The 25,968-nt window shown below is 38.4% G+C and overlaps 1 protein-coding gene across 3 annotated transcripts in view; it reads left to right on the top strand.

Annotated features, from left to right (window-relative positions):
- The first annotated feature begins 12,499 nt into the window (after positions 1 to 12,499).
- The window catches only part of LOC106061276 (synaptotagmin-17-like), a 43,275-nt gene continuing 29,806 nt past the window's right edge, over positions 12,500 to 25,968 (top strand). For 2 of the 3 annotated variants that reach the window (XM_056019057.1, XM_056019059.1), the window contains exon 1: positions 12,500 to 12,856. The gene's annotated coding sequence lies outside the window, so the exon portion shown is untranslated. The remainder of the gene's footprint in view (positions 12,857 to 25,968) is intronic. The other variant, XM_056019058.1, reaches the window with a different exon arrangement.

The raw sequence follows: 25,968 nt of genomic DNA, 5'->3' as shown, positions 1-25,968 counted from the left end.
ACATATATATATATAGACAGGACGATAAAGAACAAATTATTATCGGAAATATTTGGGAAAAGATAAGTTTGTAGATCCACATCACAAACCTATATATATTTGCCTATGTCTATGATTATAAAACAAAGACAAAACATTGGGAATATGGCAGTTTTGCACTTTTCAAAACTAAAGATCAAAGGTATATATTGGCTGAAATGTTAGTCCTAGAATTTATAGCTCAATCGCCGCCATTTTTTTTTCACATAGATATAGTACATAAAACATATTGACTCCCCCCAAATAAAAATAACTTCCTACTTCCAGTCTATATTTATTTATGTCTATGAATAAGATATTCTCTAAGACTTCCAATGGTATAAAATAGACGAAACAAAATATATTATTCTAAAAAAAAATACTAAAGTACTAAATAATAATTGCTCATTTAAACTGTTCACAAAATGTTATACTTTCTCCCTATTTTTACAAGCTTATTATACACGTTATGTTTACGACACCCAATCTGAACATTTTCTTCTATTGTCTTTTGTCACATTCGTAAAATTATACAGATGTGATGTTCCTTCTGCTGTATAAACCGAACATTGTTGAAGAAATTGCAATGCCTTGTCAACTTGATAGAAAAAGTTCACTCTAAATTCTGCCTTTGTGTCTGAAATGGGTTCAAATAGAAGATTCATGAATAAACTTTTTTTTTTCGTCCGAGCTTCTCTTGAAACTCGGGGGTCAACATCTAACTCCTAACTCAGTTACAAGCTCATTGGCATCAATCAAAGCAGCCCTAATGTCTACCTCTCAGTATGTCTTTCACCAATCACAATTGTTTTTTTCAAATAATGTCAGCCCTGCGACATCCATGGTGTTACTTTGAAGTTCCTTGCTATTTGAATTTCTGGTTGCAAACTAACTAGTTCGCTATGCAGGTTACTATTAAAAAGAACTACAGAAATATAAAATTCCGTAGCCTTCATAAAGTAAAAAAAAAAATTGACGTTATACTATTTAATTGTATGGTGTCAATTAAAGTTACCCCTATCGTGTGATACACTAAATATGTTAACCCTTTAAGTCCTACATCTTTAAAAGCATGTGACAAGAGTCATGACTGATAGTGATATACTAAATGGAAATTGCGGGGTCCCTGCCAGGCGCGGGGCCCAGTTTGGAGAAATCGGTAAAATCGGCCTAAGGCCGGCCCTGCTTGTTAATACGCAAACTCTGACATAAATAGAAGACATACGACAGTATGACACATTTGTTTAGACAACTTTCTTCATGAACAGGTTGGTTCAAAAGAAGCCCAAGAGCTCTTGAGGTCTCATGATTTTCTTTTTTTTAGATATTCCTACCTATAGTCTAGACTCTAGACAGTGTTTCTCAAAGTGGGATAGGCGTACCCCCAGGGGTAAGGAAAGAGTTTAAATGGGGGTTCGCGGTACAACTCATTAACTATGCCGATTTTCTTAAAATATGCACTTTTTCGCAAATTTGTGGAGAAATGAGAAGTATTCCTAGTATACCCAGCTTCTTTTTTTCATACCGATGTTCGTTAGCTATCTTAAGGAAAAATTCTAAATATGAACTTTGCTATTTTGACATGAGTTTCAATGTTTTCTGAATGATAGATTAGAGTTGAGAAATTGTTTGCAGGACTGGAAACGGCTTTGTAAACTAGCATACTTAGCGGATATATTCTCTGTTGTAAATTACCTGAAGAAGGGAAAAAAATCTTTGTTTTACGTTCAAGATGAGGTAAACGCTTTGGCAAAAAAGCATTGCTAATGTACAAGTAAACTCGTCTCCCTTTCTTCTTGACGGGAGGGCAGGTGGAACTAAGGTACTGCCTCGGGGCCTCTACAAGAGAGGGGTCCACAAAGAGAAATTAAAAAAAACAACGTATTTCTACAGCAATTTTTCCTTTTTCTTTTTTATGTGAATTATTTTCTTCGCATATTACCGATAATACTTTTATTTTACCCTTGTTTAATACTGTCTTGGTTAAGTTGTGTCCGTTTGTAGCGTACTCGTAATAGTCGTAATATATATTACAGCTCCGGATTTACAACAGTGAGTCAACCCAGAGTATTACCCTCCACAAACTCAAGCGGGCCAAGGACTGGAGTCTGCGCGCCACGTACGTGACACGATCCAATCATCTTAATCGTCGCTGCCATTGTGAAACATTCAGACAGGTCTTGGGGGTAAAGAGATCCCGATCCACGCCTGCCCTTAACAGAAATCTTTTCTAATGGTCAAAGGAATAATGGACCTTCCCAAAGGTATCAGGGGCGTAACTAGGGATTTGGGGGCCCGGGGGGGATTGGCCTCTTTGGGGGCCCCTTGCATTTTGACATTCGACATATGACCTGAGATAATGTACGCAAATATATATAAGCCCAAAATCAAATTGGTTCAGTATATCAGTAAACTTATCAAAAAAATAATCATGAAGACTCTTTTAATAAATATTGCCGTTGTTTATTAGTTAAATAATGCACAACTGACAGCTCTCAATTGATATCGCTTCACGTCGTGCATTCTGTGCAGCAAAGACATCTATAACATCAACTACATCGATACTTTCTAGTATTTGTGACTTCACTGACATTAAAGCCATGATAAGCCTTTCTTGCGTCATTGTGCTCCTGAGATACTTTTTGATGAACTTGAGCTTTGAGAATGATTTCTCATATGACGTAATGGAAGGTGGCCTGAGTTAGCGGTATTCGGAGGAGGTTGCAAAGTTTGAGCACACGTAATTCCCATATGAAGCCTTTTTCCTAAATATGTCTATTGGTGATTGTATTACTGGTTTGTTGATGAAAAGTGCTCGTGCATCAATGACATCATTGAAAAAGCGATTTTTCATTTATTTCATCATACAAACAGGAAAAGTAGCACAGTTTGTCATAAGCGTGTCTTCATCTAACAGGTGTCTTGGTTCAAGAAGAAACCCAAAGGTATCCATTTTCTTTCCAGCCTTTGGAATCTGCCCTTCATCTCCATATGAAATCTGTCCAGCACTTCTGTCGCAACACGTTTGAATCGCAGTTCTATTGACAGTCCTACATTAGAACTCCATTTCCCATCAAGTCTTTTCTTTCTTCTGGTTGTTTTGATTACAGGGAATCCATAGTATTCACTACCTTCTTTTGCTTTTTCGATGGATTGGGTTTTTGTCAGTTTCTCATCATTTTGCAGAAAGCATGAAAGGATACTAATTTCTTTAGCAGCTTCCCGTATATGCAGTCCAGACTTTTGTAGTTTCTTCCGAACTATATTAATTGGGCGCAGGAGCTTTGACCAGAATTCAAGATAGGCAAAAAATTCTTAATTTTCCACTGCATGAAGAATATTCTGTGCTAATATTATATGGTATTACGTCATTGTTGGTTGTTTATGTTTTGTGCGAAAGCAAAAGGATTCAGAGCATACAAAAGTGGGAAAGATCCATATCTCGTTATGCTCGAGTATAGAAATACTCCGATAAGTGGACTGCCGTATTCACCATCACAACTGCTGACGAGTAGAAGACTCAGGGAATCATTCCAACTGATCCCAAACTATTGAAACCATCTGTAGCTGAAAATGCAGAGACATTACTCAACGAACGACAGATGAAAAGCAAAGTGAAATACGATGCAAAAGCTAGACTACCTAAAGATTATTCTGTCGGAGAGTTCGTCTAGGTCAAACATGGCAGAAAGATGTTGTCATAAAAAAACATCCAGCACCCAGATTTTACATCATAAAGACAAACGATGGAAAAACATACAGAAGAAATCAACGCTTTTTGAATAAGAGTTTCGATGAAGACATCTCTGAGTACTATGATACCGATGAAGACAATGAACTGCAAACTGTTGGAATAAACGAAACAGACAGTTATAGACCAATGTCTAGAGAACTTGTTGTGCCAGTCAAGACAACCAGAAGTGGACGAATTGTTAAAGTAGACAGGGCCGGCCTTAGGCCTCTGCAGCCTATGCCCCGCGCTAATTTTAAGTATTAAATTAAACCATTATAACGTAAATAAATTAACAGGGTTTTCGCGACCTCCTGATTTTCCAGGGCCTCCAGGAAATCTCATGAAAAGGCAAAATATGCGATAAAGTCCTGAACTTTTTTTTGAATTTATTCAGATCTCCTGAAGAATAGACGAAATTGACATTTTGGGGTGCCAATAAATAAAAGTGGCATTGCGAGCTTTCATTTGATAAAAATTTATTGCAAAGACGAAAGTAGGCCTATTTTCTAATTAAAAAAAAATAATTTTGACATTATGCTTATCCCTACCCAGAATAGGCCCCGCGCGATCCGTTTCGCATAGGGCCCCGCAAATGCTAATGCGTGCCTTTTTAGTAGATATCACTCTTGAGAACTTTAAAAGGAAGGGTGTGATAATATTATATGATATTACGTCATTGTTTGTTGTTTATGTTTTGTGCGAAAGCAAAAGGATTAGATGGAAATAAAAAGGGAGTTTCCATTGAATGGAGGAAAAATAAATAGGGGTAATAACTCGAGTGTGAAGTTTAATTCTGAAATTATAGACGCCAAACCCGAATAATGGACTATTTTAGCGTTATTAAGAATAACTTTTAGATCTGTTATACTCGATTCTGTAAATTTTGGTTTAAGGTTAATTAGTGTAGCCACAAAAGACTCGCCATTTAGATCTGTTATTAGTAAAGGTAACAAGATAACTGGAATTCGCTGTATATCATGCAGTTTTATTCGTGGCAACAAAGTTTAAAATGTAAAACTAACTTTAAAAAACAACTTTGATCTCTGTGGGAAAAAATATTTTTAAAATGTCAACAAAGTCAACGTACTGATAGACCTAGATCTAGGTTTAGTCTTTGTGATAAATTTAATCCTGTTGACACTTTTGTCAATCAAATATATTAATTTATGTATTTACAAATTTTTTTCGGACACCCGTTTGGGGGCCCCCCCTAGGTGGGGGCCCGGGGGGATTTTAAAATTCTCCCCCCCATCCCCCCCCCTTAGTTACGCCACTGAAAGGTATCCCTTTTTAGCAGAAAAAAGTTCTAAAATACATCATGCCTTTTCTTGCTTCATATTTATGTGAAGCAGCCTTTTCAGCATGTGTAGACATTTGGTCGAAAAAAACAGGGACTGACTATTAGACTTGGGACCGTCTCTTAGCTTACAATTAACAAACTAGAAAACTAAAATTTGATCGTCAATTTGATGACAGATCTAGTGACGTTGTTATCCTTCTCATTGATCCAAATAAATACATTTTATTTGAAGTATAAATTTTAATTTATATCTTTATGAATAATTTTATTTTTCGTTTATCTTTTTTTTTTTTTTTGGGGGGGGGGGGGGGTGCGAGGGGTTTTTAGAGATAAGAAATTGAAGGAGTACGCGTAAGTCGACAGTCTGTGAAACACTGGTCTAGAGGTTAAGTTCACTTTGCATTGCTTTGCTGCTAGGCGGTGTAGTCGTTTCCAGGGTCACTGGTTCGAGCCTCGGTCGGTGTAGTCTCTTATTTTCATCCCATTTAATTCACTAGTTTCTTTTATTAAACGTGGGAGAGTGGTCCCTGGTGCTGCTTTTCTATGTTTAATATGAATGTATCATTCATTTGGTCTCAGCACTTAACATTTATATTTAAAGTTGAAAGAGACTATTCGCTAATCAACGGCACAGTGGACAAAAGAGACAGACTGTACATTGACCCAAGAGAGACATTGTTTTTTTTTTTTTTTTGTAACAAAGTAAAATCTGAATCATCTATGCAATATGCATGGAGTTCCAGAAGTAGGCCATGTTTGGTTGTATTAAGAAACGTGTGTGAAAGTCTGAGAAATATTATTAACAAAATAGTTTGACCATTTCATCGAATACACTGAAAGCCTAGTTTTTTTTTTAAATTAGGCCTACTTGTCTTTTTGTTGTCCTCCTTTGTAAGGCTTTGTCCTCCTTTTTGTCCTCACATGGAGGTGCAGGTGTCTGGTAACCCTAGGTACATGTACGCCGCCGCTGTCTTTCGCTGATCAAATTTGCCCCAGAAAGTACCAACCCAAGGTTCCCAACATTTGAATGGGACATTGGACTAATTAAAGCGACGGAGCAGTCATGCATTAACGAATGACGGCCCACTATTTTTAAATCACTTTAAGAAGCTCAGTTGTTGTGATGGAAACTTCTACAGGGTTTGGACAACAGAAATCAGGGGATTTTTTTTTTTTGTTTTTCTGCTGTCATGTGGTCATCTTCAAGATACGATGTTTAATCTAAAGGACAAAGAATTATATTTTTTTTTACAAAGTAAAAGAAACACAGATTCGCCAATAAACGTCTAGTACCTCAAGTCCTTCTTAATGATACAGAGTTTAGGAAGAATCGAAAGGCCCGACCCCTTAAATGTTACGCGTTAAGCTTCGCTAAAGAAAATGTTTGGCGGACCTCTTACCCAACAAAACATTATAGTTGTTCGAGCACCTTCCGCCAGAATTTTAACTGGTGAGACTTATACATCCTAAGTTTTTTTTTAGCGACTCACTTCCGTATACTGGTTCATGTAATACTCTTGCATTACTGTTGTTTGTATACTCTGTCAGACATTGACTGGTGTAATACTCTTGCATTACTGTTGTTTGTATACTCTGTCAGACATTGACTGGTGTAATATTCTTGCATTACTGTTGTTTGTATACTCTGTCAGACATTGACTGGTGTAATATTCTTGTATTACTGTTGTTTGTATACTCTGTCAGACATTGACTGGTGTAATATTCTTGCATTACTGTTGTTTGTATACTCTGTCAGACATTGACTGGTGTAATACTCTTGCATTACTGTTGTTTGTATACTCTGTCAGACATTGACTGGTGTAATATTCTTGTATTACTGTTGTTTGTATACTCTGTCAGACATTGACTGGTGTAATATTCTTGCATTACTGTTGTTTGTATACTCTGTCAGACATTGACTGGTGTAATACTCTTGCATTACTGTTGTTTGTATACTCTGTCAGACATTGACTGGTGTAATATTCTTGCATTATTGGCAAATATAAACATTTTGCATCACTCTTTTTGGTTAGTCATACACAGGGTGACGTAATATTCTTGCTGGAAAGTGGAAACAGTAACGAGGAGTTTCTCGTTCTTAATATCGGATGCACATGACTTACATTAGCAAGTGGCATGAACTATCGGTTGGCTTTGGCATGAATGGAAGATCAAATACAATACATTCTAGTTTTTTTGTTGTTTTTTTTTGTTTTGTTTTTTTAGACAAGGTCGAGATTTGATTTCTTCTTCTTCGTTCTAACTTTATATGTTGGAGGATTTAGATTAGATGAATGACCCTCGGACACCCTATATCTGAGATGAACTTCGCAGTGGTTTCCAGATTAGGCTGTTCTCCATATAGTTTTTCTTCAACAGGTGGGTTTAGGCGCCTGTATCTTGTTAGGGTCTCTCGATAGGTGGGGGATAGAGTAGACACCTTAGAAGGACATGGTCTGCATTCTCTGGTGACACTTCACCTGGGCAAATTTCACTATGCCGCATTTTTTTAGCTTCAGGAACATATGTTGTCTCATTCTGTTGTATCCGGTTCTGAGGCGAACAATTATATATTGGACTTATCAGGCACATCTTGTAATAAGCATAGTTTTTCTTGTAATTTGGATGGTCCATATTTCGTTTATTCTGCTCTCTATTATTTTCATCGTTTCTTACAAGAAAGAAAAAGTTTCGATTGTTTCCACCATTGAATGTTTCGACCATTGGATGTTTCGACCATTGAATGTTTCGCAGTTCTGTGGTAGATCTACTACACCGTAGTCAGGAGTTCATCAACTTTGTGATGGTTGGGGCAAGATTTTTTTTCAGTTTTTACCATATTCACTTATTGATTTTCCTACCTGTTTGCGACGCCCATGTAAGATGTCCATTTCAATCTACCTCTCCCCCCCCCAAAAAGAAAAAAACACACATACACACACATATAAACACACTGCCTTGCCAAAGACCTAAAATTCACACAGGCCCTATTACAATCTGTGTAAACAAGATCCCATTTCAGGGTTGTGAGTTTGCTTTCAGCTGCATGTGTGTGAGAGTGAGACCGAGAGAGAGAGAGAGAGAGAGAGAGAGAGAGAGAAATAACGAGAGTGTGTGTCTTATGTGTTGAAGTTGGAGAGGAGGTCGAAGGCAGGAACTTGAGGTATTGATCTCTCTCACTCTGCCGCATTGTCCAATCACCAATAATATGGATAAGTGTTGCCTAGCAACAAAATCTGATTTCGAAGGTGGGGCGAGCGTGTGGATGGGTGGAGATATCCTGTAGGTGGTTCCGTTGCCTCCTGTATTCAAGCCCTCATCCATTTCTTTACTTCTGTGTAGCCTGGGTGCATTTTTGTTTTCAAAGACTATAAATGTAATGGGTTTAAAGGTATAAGTTTCAGTTGCCTTCAGAAGATCAGTCTTTAAAGTCGGAGCAGATTTTTGGTCGAGCTGGGGGAGGGTAGCGGTTTTATATGTGTATAATTTTGGCATTCATTTATATATATATATACAGAGAGAGAGAGAAATAGATAGATCGATAGAGATAAGATATAGATAGATAAAGATTAGATAAGCTTCACCCTACGGTTACTCCCGTTACTTCCCTCCCCCCCCCCCAAGTTATCACAACATACTATTGTTTCAAGGTTTCAAAAAATCATTACTTGCAAAAATGTGAATATAAGCCCATCTCTCTTATGCCCCTGCCAAAATGTGAAGGAAAAAAAAAAAGCTGGCCTACACTCCCGCACACTAAGTCTTGATCTTTGAATTCTAGTATCTCTGATACTGGTGCTTTGTTAATAGTTGATAGACTATTAATTTGGGCGGAAACAGTGTATCCTCCATTGGAACGGCATGCCTTATTGCTCCCACTCAAATACACATATTTATAACCCGTGAGTTCTAGTAAGACTCACACCCGAACCCCCTTCCCAATCCAAATAAAAATCTTACAAATAATATTTAACAATTCTTTGGCTTCTCAGTTTTATATCAAAATATTTGAGACTCTTTGGAGTCTATGCTGTTTGTTGGCCAGAACGATTCTCCCCCCCCCCCTTTTTTTTTTTCGCATCGTAACGCTCTCTCACATAAAACTTTTGGCCAGTGAGTTCTATTATCTAATTTCTTCCCCCGCAACAAGAACAACTACAAATTAGTCCTGCTTATTTCCATTTTTTTAAAATAACACAAACACACTCATTCATGCTTATTTTATTTTTACTTTGGGGAGGGGGGTGGAGAAAATATCAGTATATTTGTATAAAGTGCGAGCAATTGCCGCCTAAGTAACAAAGCTTAATTATAGGGAAGAAAGTATATTCTATCACCTTGTGCTATCAACAATTTGTATTTAAAGGATCCTAGGCATTATACATAAACTGTATATAATATAAAGGTTACATTTCATATTTAAACCAATTAAAATAACAGTTAATATGTGTACAGTTAGTATGTGTAACATGCAGTCATCAAACACACCGGAAACGTTTTGTTTTCAAAGTGTCCTAGCTCACCATCCGTTGCTACGGAGATTATGTTTCATATAGGGACTAGTTCTTCTATGAAGTAGTCATTAAAAATATCAAATATTATTTGCCTTAAATATCATTGCAAGAGTTTTTGGAATACACCGAAAAACGAATACAAATGGTAATAGAATGCTCGCTTCTTCTTCTTCTTCTCTTTCGTTTTACACATCAGAGGGTTCAGATCAGTAATCCTAGATCTGAGATGAACTGCACAGTGGTTTCCAGATCAGTAATCCTAGATCTGAGATGAACTGCACAGTGGTTTCCAGATCAGTAATCCTAGATCTGAGATGAACTGCACAGTGGTTTCCAGATCAGGCAGTTCTCAGTATACTTTTTGTTCTATGGGAAGGTTTTGGGGCCAGAGTCTTGTTCGGGCCTCTTGATATAGGATGCAGCTTTGAAGGACATGGTCAGCATTCTATGGTTACAAGGGAAGGTTTCGCTCGTCCCGACTTTAAGCTTCCGGAGCATATGTTGTCTCATTCTGTTGTGTCCGGTTCTGAGTCGAAAAATTATGCGTTGGTCATGACGAGATAAATTATAATATAATAGGCGTCCTTTTTCTTGTAATTGAGATGTGAGCTGGTCCAATTCTCATTTATTCTACACTGTATTATTTTCCTCATTTCTTCTGGGTAGAGAGGGATTTTCATTTGTTTGTTCATTCTTCCATCTTTGACCAGTATGTCTGCTTTTTCATTGCCTTCTAATTCAATGTGTGCTGGAATCCATTGAAGAACAGTTTCCTTGCTGTTGTTAATGTTTACTAGAGCTGTCCTGGGTTGTTTTATATAAGAAGTATCGGAGTTGTTCAGACTTTGAAGGACTGTTTTGGCATCGGTCAGTAAGACGATTTGGCTGTTTGGTGTACATGGGTAGTTTATTAGTGTGGTAGTTGCTAGTTCCAGTGCTTGCCTTTCTGCTCTAGAATGCTCGCTGTTTTCGGCCAATTTCCACGTATTTAGATTGTGAATCTCAAAACTGTTTCTCAGAGAGCACCTTAGTGGTAAGACGAACCAGAGCACACAATTTCACGTAAAACGGCTCGGCGCTCTTATTTTATCGTATACATTTCAGACCAGTGGCGTAGCTAGGGTGGGGGGAGAATTTGAAATTCCCCACGGGCCCCCACTTGGCAGGGGGCACCAAATGAGTACTTTTTTACATTAAATATTAAATAATACACAAATGCAGGGGCCCTCAAAGAGGTCAAGCCCCCCCCCGACCCCCAAATGATGGAAAATTCCTAGCTACGCCCCTGTTTCAGACGTTTCTTCAATGGAGAAGATAATTACGTCTTACACATATCCATCTAGTCATGCATGCTAATTAGAGACCTAAAGTTTGCTAAGTCATTGGTTTTCCTGGCTGATTCCGTGAAACTGTAATGGAACAAAGTCTATGTCAACTCATTCGGTCTGTCTGTCTGGAACAAAGTCTATATCAACTCACTCGGTTCTGTCTGGAACATAGTCTAAATCAACTCACTCTGTCTGTCTGTATGGTAAAAAGTTTGTACACATTATTTCTCCTAAACCCAATCTCAGATGAAGCTGAAATTTTGCACAATCATTTCTTTTACCTGACAACACAAAAAATCAATATAAAAAAATAACCAATTTGTTAATTAACTATTGGTGATTAATTATTTGTTCGATATCTTGAACAAGGGAAAAAAATCGTAGTTGACAGAAGCTTGAGCCCTTAGTGAACATTTGTTTTTATGATTTTAAAACGATCATGTAAACATTCACCGAGATACCTCTTTCTCACCCCCCCCCCCCCATTTCAAAACTGTTCCAGACAAATGATAGGATCATAGCGCATTGAGAAAACTAAAAACTTAAAAAAAAATTGCTAAAAATATTTCCAATAGGACAGATTTATGATGTCTAGGTCAATCGCACATATAATTAAATGACTGATCCAAGCTATTGGATACAATTACACTTACTGTAAGCTTTTTTTTTTTTTAATTTTAAATTTTGTATGTTGTTCTTGTTAGTCTTTTATTTTGAAGTTTTCGTGAGTGAATGAATCAGAGGTATTGGGGCTGTAGGTTATAAAATCCTCCCTTTCAAACCATTTTCTCTTATGATTTCAAAGTACTCTAAATCAGAAGACGCGTAGGACGTAATCATCTTCTCTTTTGAAGTAACGTCTGTATTATATAAGATAAGAAGATAAGATAGAAGAGATTTGAACCTCGACACTACGATCAAAATCTAATGTAGATGATGTATCTCTACAGCACAGCGTTGTGCTATTTATAGCCTTTAAAGTGCAAGTAGGCTTTTTAGCTAACCATTACAACAATCACAAACCAATGAGATTATAAGATTTATTGAATTGAAGGTGTAGTGACAACTCAGTGATTGATTTGCCTTTAGGGACTAGGCAATAAGGCAACACAATCTATAGTCCCATATTACTTGCGTAGTGCCCCCCCCCCAAAAAAAAAAGGTTCCAGTGATATATTCAATCATTTTGAAGAATCAGCAAATGAAAAGTTGTTCTTGTGTTGCTTATATGGGGCCCCATATCTCACATAGCTTAGGGCCCTAACTAGCTTAAATCCGGCCCTATGCCTACAAGTCTAGAACGTTACAATTATTGTGTGTGCTTCTTGGCCAACGAAACTGTGGAATGTACATTACAAGAGTAATACTTTATCTCTCCTCCACCCCTTTTATCCTTCGGAAGAAACTTACATGTTCCACTCTTCTCGACCGCACAAGAAAAAAAAAAAGATGGCGCAAACCAGTCGATAAATCCAGCTTCAAGTACGAGAAAAAATAGGGTTACTTCCCCGCTTGTTATCCCCCCCTTGTCACAAATTTATCATTGTCAAGGGTACTGCACGTAGAATTACAGATTCGTGTTTATCAGAAACAAAAACTAATCAAAGTCCAATCAGTACTTTGGCGATAACTTGACTATATTGTAATGCATATTTAATTACTGAAACAAATGATGAAAGATGGAGATAGAGGAAGAAGCTGAGGAACAGGAAGAGCAGCGCGGGAAATCTTCGTGCCCATTTACATATGACCTCATTTTGAGCCAATGAAACACGAGGGCCGCGGTGAGGAGGCCATAGTATTCTTTCTTTTTTTTTCCTGGCCAATATCGTTGCTAGCGTTGTCGCCGGTCTTATCGGTGGAGAAATTCCGGAGTTGATGGTTCTCTGCCCGGGGAGATGTCCAGCTCTTTCTGGTTTATCCAGTGCTGACCGCTACTGCGAAGAGATGTTGTAGAAAGTAGGTAAGTTGGTCAGTTTTTTTGTTGTTATTGTCATGCTGCTGACTTGAATAGCTTCAGTAAGATGTTTCGCATCTTTTAGCTATCTCATTATGATAATAGTTATGATACATAGATACATGTTAGAAATGAATCCAGACATTTATCTGCCTTATTATCAATTGGCCTACGAATTGAACATTTCATTACAGAGGCATGCGTAGTAATACATCGACCTAGATCTATATGCTCATAGTTCTAGAACCGTGCGCGAAATGGAAAAGGCAGAGCGGGAAATGTTTAGAATCTTCACAAGCGTATTGTTCTCTTGGCCGGCATGTCTGGCAAGGTCGAACGAGAAACCACAATGTTTCGATCGATAGTTTAATTATTTTCTTGTGGCTGCTTTTAAAAAACACGCCAACAACTGTGGCAAGATCGGAAACGTGACTACACATCAACATTCAGCAATAACAACGTCAATAAAACAAAAACATCAACAACAACAACAAAAACCCAGCTCTCTAAAATAGTTAACAGTAAAAAAAACAAAAAAAAAAACACACGAAGTGTAAACAATCACATAGAAGAGTATAAAAAAAAAGAAATTCTTTGAATGTAGGTCTATCTCAAATCTTTAGACACACCTAGCAGAGTTGTTTTTCTTTCTGATTATTTTTAGTTGACGAAAGGATAAACATTTATGTTTTGGTAGAAAGGGCACACAAACTGGCCTACCGTGTGTTAAATGGGATGAATTGACAACATATTGAAAGGTTCCCCTGGTTCCATGTAAAACTAACCGAAGATAGATCTATAATAGTGGCTATAATAGCGAAGTGGCTCACATTTTAAAAGTCGATGAACAAGAATACGTTCTAAGCTCTACAGTTTATTCTAGCTCAAGGCACGGTGGGCTGTGGCCGTTATTTCATTAAAATATATTGAACAGAAGTGAAGTTGTAGTCAGGAACTCACGATACTGTCATGGACGAATTTCATAAGTAGAGATTTTCACCCCTTCTACATAGCAGAGCCCAAATTAACATTTTAACTCACCCTATCAGAGCCCAAATTAACATTTTAACTCACCCTATCAGAGCCCAAATTAACATTTTAACTCACCCTATCAGAGCCCAAATTAACGTTTTAACTCACCCTATCAGAGCCCAAATTAACTTTTTAACTCACCCTATCAGAGCCCAAATTAACGTTTTAACTCACCCTATCAGAGCCCAAATTAACTTTTTAACTCACCCTATCAGAGCCCAAATTAACGTTTTAACTCACCCTATCAGAGCCCAAATTAACGTTTTAACTCACCCTATCAGAGCCCAAATTAACATTTTAACTCACCCTATCAGAGCCCAAATTAACATTTTAACTCACCCTATCAGAGCCCAAATTAACGTTTTAACTCACCCTATAAGAGCCCAAATTAACGTTTTAACTCACCCTATCAGAGCCCAAATTAACGTTTTAACTCACCCTATCAGAGCCCAAATTAACGTTTTAACTCACCCTATCAGAGCCCAAATTAACATTTTAACTCACCCTATCAGAGCCCAAATTAACGTTTTAACTCACCCTATCAGAGCCCAAATTAACGTTTTAACTCACCCTATCAGAGCCCAAATTAACGTTTTAACTCACCCTATCAGAGCCCAAATTAACGTTTTAACTCACCCTATAAGAGCCCAAATTAACGTTTTAACTCACCCTATCAGAGCCCAAATTAACGTTTTAACTCACCCTATCAGAGCCCAAATTAACGTTTTAACTCACCCTATCAGAGCCCAAATTAACGTTTTAACTCACCCTATCAGAGCCCAAATTAACGTTTTAACTCACCCTATCAGAGCCCAAATTAACGTTTTAACTCACCCTATAAGAGCCCAAATTAACGTTTTAACTCACCCTATCAGAGCCCAAATTAACATTTTAACTCACCCTATCAGAGCCCAAATTAACGTTTTAACTCACCCTATCAGAGCCCAAATTAACGTTTTAACTCACCCTATCAGAGCCCAAATTAACGTTTTAACTCACCTTATCAGAGCCCAAATTAACGTTTTAACTCACCCTATAAGAGCCCAAATTAACGTTTTAACTCACCCTATCAGAGCCCAAATTAACGTTTTAACTCACCCTATCAGAGCCCAAATTAACATTTTAACTCACCCTATCAGAGCCCAAATTAACTTTTTAACTCACCCTATCAGAGCCCAAATTAACTTTTTACCTCCCCCCTATCTCGTATTCCTTTTCCAATGGTAGATATTCCCCAGATATTCGTTTTTTTTTAATTGCTTTAAAAATGATACTTTTTAAAAAGTGTTTCAATGTTAATCGCGTTCCAGACATAGCTTTTAACATTTAATGGTAAAATGACTTCCAGCAGGTCATGCTAAGATAACTTCCACCACTCATGCTAAGATAACTTCCAGCACTTATGCTAAGATAACTTCCAGCACTCATGCTAAGATAACTTCCAGCACTCATGCTAAGGTAACTTCCAGCACTTATGCTAAGATAACTTCCAGCACTCATAATAAGATAACTTCCAGCACTCATGCTAAGATAACTTCCAGCACTTATGCTAAGATAACTTCCAGCACTCATGCTAAGATAACTTCCAGCACTCATGCTAAGATAACTTCCAGCACTCATGCTAAGATAACTTCCAGCACTCATGCTAAGATAACTTCCAGCACCTCATGCTAAGATAACTTCCAGCACCTCATGCTTAGATGATCCTACATTCAGTTGAATGCACTTATAATGGCAGTAGTTCTAAAGTTCCCCTTTCAGACCTTATCTATAAGGCAGATGATGTAAAGGTCATCTGATTCTGTGGCCCCACGGTTAACGAGGGTGTCATGTTGCCATCACAACGACCAACCGCCTTTACGTCCCCCCAACTAATATCAGGAACTCATTAGAGCTGGGTGGAGTCAGAGGCGCCCTAAGATTCCGAAATTCCCACTCTTCACAGGATTCGAACCCGGGACCCCGGTTCGGAATTCAAGTGCTTTACCGCGCCTCCCAGCCACTTACAATGTCATGTAAAGTCCATGAGAATGTGACCACCTGTTTCGTAAAGGAATTTTCAATCCGACCCTTATCTTGATGTGTTTTTTTTTGTATTCCTAAGACTCTAGACATAATGTCCTGCCAAGTTAAATTTATTTGCTTAACTGTATACAAGAGTTCAAAAGTCACTTGCATTTCATTCATTGTAGACCTGGTTCTATTTAGTAAGTCCATCACATGCCTAAATTGCAACTCAGTAGAATAGTCTTGAAACTAGTCATCTAGAAATAGTATTAACTTATATGTGGGGTAATGAAAAAAATTATTAAAATGTACAGCAAAATATGTTTGGCTATTGGGGGGGGGGGGGGGCTAGAGTTGAAATCCAGACTCGAACTGAATGGTTTTTGCTGACCACCTAAAGGCAGGATGAAACGTCCTTTTAGATATCCACTCCTAGATGGCTGCGTTGTCGTGTGGCATGCGCTCTGGGCTGTTGTTTGGTAGTCTCGATGGTTCTAACACTGCCCGCTGCCGTCCCCCGTCTTCCTACAGGAGGTTTGGACAAGGATGTAATTACATTTAAATCTGAATTAACATCCAAACAAAGCTCTCCCTCACACACACACACACATTTATCCACAAAGAGATGGTGCCATGGTGCACTAAGCATGCACATGCGCTATAAAAATGGGATTAAAAATAAATCTAGTCAGACCAGGTTGTCGAGAAAATAATTCCACATTCAAATTAACTTCTACAATTTCGGGAGTTTGAAACTTTTAATACAAAGAAGAATAGGGAATAAAATAATTGAATATGTAAACTTTAATCTTAACTACAATATGGGGACTTCACAACCATCTTTGTTTATATGTATATATATATATATATGAAAAGGTTGTCCTGAATCTCATATATATATAAAAAATAAAATTATGCTCATCTTTGGCGACGAAGTTTTCATAGCTGGTCTAATAGAGACAATACTTTGTCTTTAAGTATTGCATTGTGGGATAGCGTCCTATCTGAACTTGCTTTGCTAAATAACTAGCTTTTGGGTGTAACCGGTGTAAAAAAAATAAAACTAGTGTTGATAAGACATGTTTTTTTGTGTAGAATGTTTTATGGTAATGTTTGTCCTCGTTACGCATTGAGCTAATTTTATGTTTGCAGAATCAAATTTTCCAAGCTTTTCCGTTTTGTATTTCAAATTTGTTTTTTTGATGAAGTTGGCAGCAATGAATTTCACTTGAGCTCCCTTCACACTGTTTATCTTGTTGTAAAAAATGCCCACTATGTTAACTAGGCTAACAGTGGTACGCTTACTTGTAATGTTGCCATGATGTGACAAGTCAAAAACTCGCTGTCAGAGTCGCTCTAAATTATCACAGCATTAATTATTATTTTTCCTTATTTATTTATTTTATTTTAATTATTTGTCCATCCTACCCCTAAATCATTCCCCCGCCACACCTTTTCCGCTCCAGGCTAGACTTAAGTTGACCACCTTGGAGGTAGCTAAGGCGCGTCCTTTCAATTATCTGCCCTTGATCGGGGAAAGGTAGACACACAATCTCTTTTGTCTTGCCCGCCGGATGTCTGAAGGACGGTCGCGGTTGACCCCACCTTGGTTTGAATGCAAGCTAATCCTTCTCCCCCCCCCCCCCCCCCATCTCTCACGTCTCTCTTTGATCTAAGAGATTACCCTGGTCAACGCACCGCGTGATACTCCAAGGTGCGGCTCAAGTCTACTCCACCCACGTGTAAGATAATGCTAAGCCTAGGACGTTTCCTGTGTCCGCCCACATTTCCCAGGCATATATAAAGTAAACCAACTCAAATCAGACTCTCTTTCATTTTCATTCGAGCTGATCTATCGAGTCTGGACTATATCACTTATTCTCTCTCCTAGAGGAATACCTGGTGGTAAGCCGAACTTAATCACAAGTTCCATCTTAATTACTTTTGTGCTATTTCCATTGGATTTTATCATGTGTATTCTGCTTAGTTCATTTATATTTAATTAGTGCATTGTGTATTTCTCACTGGCGTAAGTAGAAAACATAAACATGTCCTATGTATTTATTTATGTATTGCATTAATCTATTAATGCTACGTTGCTCAATTGATCGTTGATGCAACCATGTATATATTTGTACATCTTAGTCTATTTCCTTTATCTCGGTTGGCCGCCTTGATAATTTTACTAGCGCACTGATACTGCGTCTAGTGAAGAGATATGAATTAACTCCCCCCCCCCCCTTCTTTGTGTATTGAATTATCTCCCCTGTAGTCATTTCACTCTTACGAGAGTTGCGCCCTCTCCATTCAAGCGCGCTCCATTGTTCTCGACCCACGGTCATATGTAAACAAACCATCTGGGTCACTGACCACCGCCCAACTCACCCCCCCCCCTTTTTCTTTCTCTATCCACCTGTGTTGTTTATTTGAGATTATTACTTCCCCTTCTGTGTACATTCTTATATTATTATTTCCCCTTTTATGTACATTTTTATATTGCTACTATCTGCCATCTATTTTCCAAATCCCATTTGTCATCATCTCCCCTTTATGCTCTAAAGCAATTTTACCAATCTGACGAATGCACCTCAGTCGAGGGCATCGATAAGATGTTTGAGAGACATGTCCTAACTTGTCTTTATTTATCCGCAGCCTCCCTCAGGTGTCTGCCTATTTGCCTACTGGCCTATTTATGTGCTGAGTGCTATCCAGCACTGCACTGTCCTACTGAGACCTGCCTATTTATCGGATCACTTACCTACCTATTTGCCTACTGGCCTATCTATGTGCTTAGTGCTAATCAGCGCTGCACTTGCCTAGTTGCTATCAAGAATCACCTATTGCCTAGTTACTGGATCAACGATCCATTTACCTGCAGTTGTGCTTAGTGCTATTCAGCACTGCACTTTCCTATTGAGCATCATCTACCGCCTACGGAGATCTACTCAACTCTACTACTTGGCGCTATCGGCATTGCCCGCCTATTCGACAGCCCACCTGTCAAGCTATTAGGCGCGACGTCCCTATAGAGTCAGATCTGTGCGAGACGTCATAGCTACGCCAACCCTCTGCAACTCACTGGACATATCCTGTTACTCACACCGCCCACGGCAGATCAGCTCTGCCCGCAGTAACCTTGTGCCCACGGTATCCGGCCACCCGCCATACTGTGCCCACTACAGATACTAGAACTTGGGACTGAGACTCCACAAGAACTATATCGCCGGCGTCCCTCTATCCGCTAGAGCGCCACCTCCAGCTGCAGAACCTCAAGCCAGGACACAGCCAGCTGCGACATCAACAGGAATACCAGCTAAGTCAGAGGACAAAGTGACATACTCTCTTAATAGGTGCAAGAGTGATGATCAAAATACCTTACTAATTAGAGATAGATGCAAACCCTCCCTCTTTATATTCTTATATGTATATTTATGTAAATAAATATTCTTCATTTTTAACTTTTGTATCTATCTTTCATTGCTTTGTCTCGTTGCGTGTCTGCTCCCGATTCATATGCTGATAAGTGGGGGTGTGATAGCTTTAAAAATAATCATCCCCTAGACATAAAACGTGCCAGACACACGTCACATTTCCCCACCTGTCACACATGAAGATTTTGATACACGGAGGTAAATCCATAAAGAGTAAATTTTTTTGGTGTATCCGGTGTACAGACTAAAGAAAGTGTCGATAAGCTAGGTGTTTTTTTTTTAAATCATATGATTCTTTTTGTGCAGTTTTTAGCCCTGCAGAATCAAATTTCTGAAGTTTGTAGTTTTATGTTTTAAGTTGGCAACAGTGACGTTCAAGTTAGCGGCCTTGACATTGTTTAGTATATCCAGAAAATCTCCACTAGTAGTTTAGGATACATTTAGTAAGCAGATAAACTAAAGCCAAAATAGTTGTGTTAGGAGACTGATGGGACATTAGGGCTTGTCAGTGAACAGCGGACAGATTCAGTTTTGACGCTAGAGACTCGACCTTCGACCTCTTTTGCTATAAACATGGACGAAAAGAACACCCTGTATATTCTTTAATGTGATTAGGTCAAACCGCTGTGAACTCGTTTAATTGTCAGCAGTAACGCCGATTGGTAGACGCCTAACACACAGTGGTTTAGCTGGGTGTGTGGTGGGGGGGGGGGGGAGGTCCAAATTTGAAAATCCATCCGGGCCCCCACTTGAGGGGGGGCCTCCAAATAAATGTCCGAATTTTTTTTTACAATATATATATATAACGCTATTATCTCCTGTCATGACGTCAAACGTCAAAATGTAGGGGCCCCTAAAGAGGTCAAGCCCCCCCTCCCGGGCCCCCAAATCCCTAACTACGCCACTGCTAGCACAGGAAGAAGAAATAGTCAAACTTGTCCTAGATGTTATCGTTGGAACACAGTAATAAATTGCTTAATTTTAGTTTTTCGCTATTTACTTTTTATTTTTGTATTTCTTCTGGGGCCTCCAACTTTCTATGCGGCCCTGTTTTCACACACAAAAAAAAACTATCTACATATCAACCCAGACTTTAATACTTAGACTAATGCCAACGCTAATGGTAAGTCTACCCAAAATCCTAAAGGTAGGACGTAGGACGTAATCATCTTCTTTTTTGAAGTAACGTCTGTATTATATAAGATAAGGTAGTTTTAAGAAAAAGTCTGTCCTTATACCTAACCCAATTCCTAGCATTCAGTGACTCTGACAGATCTCTACAATATAGACCACAGAAATGCAGACTAATTGAACCAGACAATTAAAATACATCGTCACGTTGCAGACGTCGACCAATGCTCTGATTAAACGTGACATCACCCGCACTTAACCAATCATCGTCGACGTGTTTTAAAAGCGACGCTAGCCTGCCAGCCACTCAAATTTTGATTAATGAATAAAGAGCCTCGTTTTAAAAGACAACGATCCCATACGTCAACATTGTCATTGACATTGCCTTCATGATAAAGAAAAATGTTACACCCGGTTCATTATCAACTAATGTTACACCCGGTTCAGTATCAACTAATGTTACACCCGTTTCAGTATGAAAAAAAAAAGTTCATTATGAAATAATGTTACAACAGGCTCGTGATAAAAGGATGTTACACCCGGTTCTAGATGAACTACTGTTGCACCCAAATTCGTGAACTAGTCACTTTGTTCATTACCAAAACTTAATTACTGGTATAGTGAATACAAAATTCAAGAGGACCGCGCTGTTTTACGTTTTGCAATATTGCATTAGTTTAAATAAGTGACATTATTATTGTTGTTATTATTATTATTATTATGTTAGAAATGAACAAGTAGTCATTCTCTGGCACTGCCAGGGTCGAGTTTCGCTAAAGAGAAACAAAATTCATCGTAGTCCCTTTAACAGTTTCCACTGAGGAATTTTCTGGTGATGTGGCAGGTCTGCAGCAGTACCGCCCTCTGACAGGCAACGAAGATGTTCCTAGGAATGTTAAGGGCCTTGAAGGTGTCTGTGAGGTCAGTTGTTATTATCCCCTCGGTTGATATAACAATGGGGTATATTGTTATTTTGGACAATTTCCATAGACGCTTAATCTCCAAGCCTAGGTTCCCATATTTTCTTTGTTTTTCTATCTCAGTTTTTCTCAAATTATGAGACAGTGGTACGGCGATATCGATAATGGTAGCTGTTTTTTCTTTTTTATCAATGAACAGCAGATCCGGGCGATTGAAATCTACCGTTTTGTCGGTCAGAATAGGCCTGTCCCAGTACAGCAGATGTTCAGTAGACTCGAGAACCTCTTGCGGAGAGTATTTATAATAAGGGGGAGTGTCCTTACCGATCAATTTGTACGTCAAAGCCAGGTGTTGGTGTATTAACTTTGCAACTTGGTTATGGCGACCTAGGTAGGCTGATTCTGATAGGGCTGGACATCCTGCCATAATGTGTTCAATCGACTCGCCCACATTTCCACATTTTCGGCATTTGTCGACAACATTGAGTTTCAGGATATGCTTCTCGTAATTTTTTGTCCTGATTACTCTGTCCTGTATTGCTGTAACAAAGCCTTCTGTTTCAGGGTAGAGATGACCTGCTTTGAGCCATGTTAAGGAAGCAGCCTTGTCGATGTTGTCCCCATGTAATGAAGCCGGAAATTTTCCGTGGAGTGTTTTTTCTTCCCATTGGCGAATTTCATGCCCTGCGTCGTCCAAACCGATATTGACATCAGCATTGTGTAGGTTCAGAGGGGTTGCATCGGAGTCGTATTTCCGTAGGAAGGAAACTAATTTGTTGCTGGAGGCGAGCAGTTTTGATCGTATTTTTAAAACTTGCATCTTACACAATTTGAAGATGTTCTGCAATCCACGACCCCCATCCTTCCTGGGCAGGTATAACCTTATGGTGGAGGACTTGGGGTGTAGGCATCGAAACTTGGTTAGTAATTTTCTAGTGAGTCTGTCAATGTCATGTAGGTCGGTGTCAGTCCATTTGATCACACCGAACGTGTATTTATAGTTTTTTTTATTTATTACAATTATTTATTCAGCCATCTTGTTTTTGGTCTATCCCGCATGTAAAGACGCAATTCTGGATAAGATTATATCAATAGAAAGGGGGATAACACATAATTAGGTTACATGAAAAAATAGACATCACACAACGTTTCATCTACACCACTACACACAAAGTAACATTTTTGCACATTGAACTATAAAAAAATTAAAGGGACTGTGATAATCCTATACATGTAGGCCCTATTCTTTTTTCTGTAATGTCCATTTTAGTATATCCCTCAGAGTACCAAACGATCCATTGACTTCATCCGGCCGCGCCTCAGTTTTCTTTCACAGCGTTGTGTCGCGGACCTTAGCAGTACACAGAACAAAGGTTTGGAACTCGTTTCCTATCAAATCAAATTTAGATGAACTACATTCTCCAATACATTCTTGAAGCATATCAGAACTTACCTGTTTTGTAACTCATTCATCATAAATTATGAGTGAGTCTGGTGTGAATGTACATTTTGGTTTCCTATAGTTATAATGTTTTTTTGTTTGGTGTAATGCACAAATTGTAAGACAAATTTCCATACGGACAATAAAGATTATTATTATTATTATTATTAATACATGGGATGGGTTGCCTGAGCCAGCCGGTTTGGGTAAAGACTTGGCAGAATTTAAGCCGTTGGTTAACATGCATGACTGAATGCATGACGCGTAGGACGTAATCATCTTCTTTTTTTTGAAGTAACGTCTGTATTTTATAAGAAAAGATAAGAAGGTTACAGACGTTCCTTCAAAGCAATTCCTATACACCTGTGCTGTGTATATTCATGTGTTCATCTAATTATGCGTGTTAATTAGAGAACCTGATAGAGACATTGGTTTTCCTGGCTGATTCTGGCAACCCGTTTCATGCTTTAAGGACATTAGGCAAGAAGGGGCATTTCTAGGAAATTAGATTAGTTGTGTATTTTAACTCTTCTCTGTATGTCTCTTATGTTCCCAGAACGCATTGAGCCTACATTATCTTTGTTAATATCGCTATATACAATAAATTTTATGAAGTATTTAAGATGCCAATTCTTGTGTCCTGCTAAATATTTAGTTAGACCATTGGCAGAAAGAAATCACGTGTGTCAGGACACAAATCTCGCTGTGTCGTCCCCATAGTTGTGTCCGACACAAGGTCTATGTTCCTTTGCCATCCCTATCTTTAACATTGGGGGGGGGGGGGAGTCTTTTCATTAAATCACGTGATGTTGACGGACGCGACAAAACAACAGGAAATGTTGAAGTCATTGTTCGGGGATCTGGGGAATGATGGGTAGTCCCGGCAAGGTCGATAACTCGAGCGGAGGAAATAGAAAGAGATATATGACGATCTCTTTATCTTAATCAGCTATCTCAACCAAAAGCGAGTTCATTTTTTGAGGAATCATAGGTGAAATTTAATGGAAGCGAACATTGTAAACTGTAGAGTAGACAGTAGAGTCTAGAAGTTGGCGCCTTTTCGGTTAACCATTTTGATTTTGTAGCAATCATCCAGCATATAGTTGGTCTAGTGCTAGCTGAGTGGTAAAGCGATTGGCTTTTGCGTTGTCACATGCTCGAGTCCTGGTGTTGAAGTTTAACATGCTTTGTGTCCATAGTGACAGTCAATAATGATGATGGTGAATGATGCTGATGGTAAATAATGGTAAAGATTTTGATGGAGCTGCTATGTGGGTCGAATATTGGCAAAAGATAGTGGTCAGTAATAGATCTAGTGATGGCCAAATGAAGGCGATAGTCAGTGATGGCAGTTTTGTGAGTCAAAGGGGAATAGACGCTATTTGCTTTGTGTGGTCTGTGTGTCCGTCCATCCCGTTTAGATCTCGTAAACTAGGAAAGATATTGAAAATCCGACATCATGATATTTTAGACCATTCAAAGTTCCGATGCAAAGGCCTCTTATTTCTTTTCTGAAAGCGAAAAATTTAATTTTTAAAATCAACTATGCAAGCAGATTTTTCATAAAAATATACCATTTTTACAACTATTCACTATTAATAGTAACAAACACGGGAGGCTATTTAGTAAGGGAGGACACCATTTACCATATTTGTAACACTTAAATGCAAAAGGTTTTAGATTTCTGTCAAAAACATTTTTTTGTTACAATTGCATTACTAAGTTATATCAGTTCTGCCATACAACTACATTTACACACAAAAAATGTTTACTATTTTTTTTAAAGAGAAAAAATCTATTGAGTATAAGTTGGACATAATTTAAAACAACAATTAATAAGTAGTGTTTAATATAATCACGTAAACTGCATGTAGTATACACCACTATAGAACACCGAACCAAAGGAAGGGGAGAATTTTTTTTTTACGGAAATGTTAGTTTTTCCTGAGGCTTTGAATAAGAGATTGACCCTTTACAGGACAAGTATATCAATTAGATAATCATTATATGACATCAGTTAGGCCAGGTTCACATCGAGCCACTCCTTTCACATATCCCTTGGTCTGCTGGACCGTTGGGGCACCACACCAGATCCGTCAAACTTCTTTCTCCATTCTTCTCTGTCATTTGCCTTTGACAGAATTTCATTCTGATATTTTTTCTGAAAATATTGAAACCTGCCTTTTTACCTGCCTGGGTGGGCCACTTTGGGGAGCCGATTTTGAGTTTATGTTTCCACACAAACTGTCTTTGTAACCTTGTTAAATATATTATTTCAATGTTTTTCTTGTTACTCTTGTTATTAAAACCAAACACAAAGTAAAAAAAAAATAGTTGCTTGCACCTTCGATAAAATATTATTCTTTATATTTAAGAGACATAAAAACATCAAAGTGTTTTCAGAACACTAAATTAAAAATGAAAAATCCTTATCCCAACGACCCAACCCTTCAATCGTCACATAGATTAATGCCATAATATGTTAAAATCTCAATCTAGACTTAGAGTTCAATGCAGGGGCGAATTGGATGCCAATGTCGGCCCGGGCGTTTCTGTAGGCCTACAATCCAGCGCATAAATTGTATATCATAAGATGGGCATCTAATTATTACCAACTGACGTCAAAATCATCATGTTAAGTTTGATATTGTATCGATAACTGTACGCATGCATACAGTGAACTCTATATCTTTAAAAGAAACATAGGTGTTATGATATTTTTTTATCGCTCAGTGTTTAGGCCCTAAAAGGATTAAACCTACAGTGTCATAGTGGCATCCAGGCGGTACTTTCGGTGGACCTACCGGCCCATTTGGGTACCGGCCCACCGGGCATTCGCCCGAATGTCCATAAAGCGAGTCCGCCTCTGGTCCAATGAATATCAGCATTTTAAGTTGTAATTTGTTTCTCTGAGACCATGACTGCAATACCGAGGTCAAGGCCAAAGAACGCCCTTGAACAGAGACATGTCTTCCTGTGATCGTCCAATAAATCTTCTCGTGGTTGTTCTGGCGCACGCGCACGATATAGACAAATCTAATAATAGCTTCGGGTAAGCCCCATTACTTATTAATCGTGTGGAAAGATGATTAGAGTTTATTAATTGAGAACGACAGCCCGAGACTTAAAGTCCCAGAACATTACAGTAATCAAAAT

The sequence above is a fragment of the Biomphalaria glabrata genome, chromosome 2, assembly GCF_947242115.1.
Source record: "Biomphalaria glabrata chromosome 2, xgBioGlab47.1, whole genome shotgun sequence".
In the NCBI taxonomy this organism is placed as follows: Eukaryota; Metazoa; Mollusca; class Gastropoda; family Planorbidae; genus Biomphalaria; species Biomphalaria glabrata.
This window is presented reverse-complemented; position numbering and strand designations above follow the sequence as displayed.